This window comes from Lolium rigidum, chromosome 6, assembly GCF_022539505.1.
Source record: "Lolium rigidum isolate FL_2022 chromosome 6, APGP_CSIRO_Lrig_0.1, whole genome shotgun sequence".
NCBI classification, from domain to species: domain Eukaryota; kingdom Viridiplantae; phylum Streptophyta; class Magnoliopsida; order Poales; family Poaceae; genus Lolium; species Lolium rigidum.
Window position 1 is genome coordinate 191,050,192 of NC_061513.1, and position 4,674 is coordinate 191,054,865.

The window sequence follows — 4,674 nt, forward strand, 5'->3', positions numbered from 1 at the left end:
ATATAATTATCGTGATAAATTAATTAACTTGAATTTTGACAAGTTCTCTCGAATGAAAACACATTTGATTAAGTTGCCTCATAATATATATAATTAGTGTGCATGCATGGCCTACAATGCATTCGTGCATATATTTTATTGTATATTTGAACATATTCTTGGGGATTTCAATCTCTCTCTCGATCATCTATATATCGTTGGTGGCCCAAAAAACACACATATATACGCATGCATGCACTTTATGCGTAAAGGCGCGGGTGCCTCGATCTAATAATGTGTGTGCGCACTCGATGATCCCTAAAACCTTAAACAACCCTAAAACCCTAAATCCCTAATCCCTAAACCCTAAACCCTAAACACCCTAAACACTAAACCCTATACCCTAGACCCTAAACCCTAACCCTAACCCTAACCCTCTGCCCTAGCTAACCCTAAACCCTAATTAAACCCTATGTATAGGCCAACGACACTTAATTGTGCATCGAGCGGCCCAGGGGTGCCTCGCGGTCCTCTAATTAAATTAATTAAATGCGCCATGCATTAACCCTAAACCATATATATATGTAACTAACCCTAGCTAATCAACCCTACTTAATTAAAACACATAACCCTAAACTATACTAGATATAACCCGATCTAATAAAAACATGCTCTATATATAACGACTAGCTAGCAAACAGTAGATTAACACCAATTAAAATATACATGGCCTATATCGATCATGTTGTATAACATATCCATGAGATTCATTAATTAATTATATAATTATCGTGATAAATTATTTAACTTGAATTTTGACAAGTTCTCTCGAATGAAAACACATTTGATTAAGTTGCCTCATAATATATATATAATTAGTGTGCATGCATGGCCTACAATGCATTCGTGCATATATTTTAATGTATATATGAACATATATATTCTTGGGGATTTCAATCTCGATCTCTCTCTCTCGATCATCTATATATCGTTGGTGGCCCAAAAAACACACATATATACGCATGCACTTTATGCGTAAAGGCGCGCGCGAGTGCCTCTAATAATGTGTGTGCGCACTCGATCGATGATCCCTAAACCTTAAACAACCCCTAAATTAAACCTTAAATCCCTAATCCCTAATAGTCCCTAATCCCTAATCCCTAAACCCTAAACACCCTAAACGCTAAACCCTAAACCCTAACCCTAACCCTAACCCTAACCCTAACCCTAAAACCCCAACCCTAACCCTAACCCTAACCCTAACCCTAACCCTACCCCTAACCCTAACCCTAACCCTAAACCCTAGCTAACCCTAAACCCTAAACCCTAGACCCTAAACCCTAGACCCTAAACCCTAACCCTAACCTAACCCTAACCCTAAACCCTAGCTAACCCTAAAACCCTAATTAAACCCTATGTATAGGCCAACGACACTTAATTGTGCATCGAGCAGGCGAGGGGGTGCCTCGCGGTCCTCTAATTAAATTAAATGTGCCATGCATTAACCCTAAACCATATATATGTAACTAACCCTAGCTAGCTAATCAACCCTACTTAATTAAAACACATAACCCTAAACTATACTAGCTAGCTATAACCCGATCTAATAAAAACATGCTCTATATGTAGCAGCTAGCTAGCAAACTGTAGATTAACACCAATTAAAATATACATGGCCTATATCGATCATGTTGTATAACATATCCACGAGATTCATTCATTAATTATATAATTATCGTGATAAATTAATTAACTTGAATTTTGACAAGTTCTCTCGAATGAAAACACATTTGATTAAGTTGCCTCATAATATATATATAATTAGTGTGCATGCATGGCCTACAATGCATTCGTGCATATATTTTATTGTATATTTGAACATGTTCTTGGGGATTTCAATCTCTCTCTCGATCATCTATATATCGTTGGTGGCCCAAAAAACACACATATATACGCATGCACTTTATGCGTAAAGGCGCGAGTGCCTCGATCTAATAATGTGTGTGCGCACTCGATCGATGATCCCTAAAACCTTAAACAACCCTAAAACCCTAAATCCCTAATCCCTAAACCCTAAACCCTAAACACCCTAAACACTAAACCCTATACCCTAGACCCTAAACCCTAACCCTAACCCTAACCCTCTGCCCTAGCTAACCCTAAACCCTAATTAAACCCTATGTATAGGCCAACGACACTTAATTGTGCATCGAGCAGCCCAGGGGTGCCTCGCGGTCCTCTAATTAAATTAATTAAATGCGCCATGCATTAACCCTAAACCATATATGTGTAACTAACCCTAGCTAATCAACCCTACTTAATTAAAACACATAACCCTAAACTATACTAGATATAACCCGATCTAATAAAAACATGCTCTATATATAACAGCTAGCTAGCAAACCGTAGATTAACACCATCAATTAAAATATACATGGCCAATATCGATCATGTTGTATAACATATCCCCGAGATTCATTAATTAATTATATAATTATCGTGATAAATTATTTAACTTGAATTTTGACAAGTTCTCTCGAATGAAAACACATTTGATTAAGTTGCCTCATAATATATATATAATTAGTGTGCATGCATGGACTACAATGCATTCGTGCATATATTTTAATGTATATATGAACATATATATTCTTGGGGATTTCAATCTCGATTTCTCTCTCTCGATCATCTATATATCGTTGGTGGCCCAAAAAACACACATATATACGCATGCACTTTATGCGTAAAGGCGCGCGCGGGTGCCTCTAATAATGTGTGTGCGCACTCGATCGATGATCCCTAAACCTTAAACAACCCCTAAAACCTTAAATCCCTAATCCCTAAACCCTAAACACCCTAAACACTAAACCCTAAACCCTAAACCCTAACCCTAACCCTAACCCTAACCCCAACCCTAACCCTAACCCTAACCCTAACCCTAACCCTAAACCTTAGCTAACCCTAAACCCTAAACCCTAGACCCTAAACCCTAGACCATAAACCCTAACCCTAACCCTAAACCCTAGCTAACCCTAAAACCCTAATTAAACCCTATGTATAGGCCAACGACACTTAATTGTGCATCGAGCAGGCGAGAGGGTGCCTCGCGGTCCTCTAATTAAATTAAATGTGCCATGCATTAACCCTAAACCATATATATGTAACTAACCCTAGCTAGCTAATCAACCCTACTTAATTAAAACACATAACCCTAAACTATACTAGCTAGCTATAACCCGATCTAATAAAAACATGCTCTATATGTAGCAGCTAGCTAGCAAACCGTAGATTAACACCAATTAAAATATACATGGCCTATATCGATCATGTTGTATAACATATCCATGAGATTCATTAATTAATTATATAATTATCGTGATAAATTAATTAACTTGAATTTTGACAAGTTCTCTCGAATGAAAACACATTTGATTAAGTTGCCTCATAATATATATATATAATTAGTGTGCATGCATGGCCTACAATGCATTCGTGCATATATTTTAATGTATATTTGAACATATATATTCTTGGGGATTTCAATCTCGATCTCTCTCTCTCGATCATCTATATATCGTTATTGGTGGCCCAAAAAACACACATATATACGCATGCACTTTATGCGTAATTAAAGGCGCGCGCGGGTGCCTCTAATAATGTGTGTGCGCACTCGATCGATGATCCCTAAACCTTAAACAACCCCTAAAACCTTAAATCCCTAATCCCTAATAATCCCTAATCCATAATCCCTAAACCCTAAACACTCTAAACACTAAACCCTAAACCCTAAACCCTAGCCCTAGCCCTAACCCTAACCCTAACCCTAACCCTAAACCCTAGCTAACCCTAAACCCTAAACCCTAGACCCTAAACCCTAACCCTAACCCTAACCCTAAACCCTAGCTAACCCTAAAACCCTAATTAAACCCTATATATGTATAGGCCAACGACACTTAATTGTGCATCGAGCGAGGCCGGGGGTGCCTCGCGGTCCTCTAATTAAATTAAATGTGCCATGCGCGCATTAACCCTAAACCATATATATGTAACTAACCCTAGATAATCAACCCTACTTAATTAAAACGCATAACCCTAAAGCTGTACTAGCTAGCTATAACCCGATCTAATAAAAACATGCTCTATATATAGCAGCTAGCTAGCTAGCAAACCGTAGATTAACACCAATTAAAATATACATGGCCTATATCAATTTTAATATATATTTGAACATATTCTAGGGGATTTCAATCTCTCTCTCTCTCGATCATCTATATATCGTTGTTGGTGGCAAAAAACACACACATACATATATACGCATGCACTTTATGCGCAGAGGCGCGGGGTGCCTCTAATAATGTGTGTGCGCACTCGATCGATGATCCCTAAATAACCTTAAACAACCCTAAAACTCCCCTAAACCCTAAACACCCTAAACACTAAACCCTAGACCCTAAACACCCTAAACACTAAACCCTAAATCCTAGCTAGACCCTAAACACCGTAAACACTAAACCCTAAACCCTAAACCCTAAACACCCTAAACACTAATTAATTAAACCCTAAACCCTAGACCCTAAACACCCTAAACTAAACCCTAGACCCTAGCTAGCTAAACACCCTAAACACTAAACCCTAAACCCTAAACCCTAGCTAACCCTAAACCCTAATTAAACCCTATATATAGGCCAACGACAC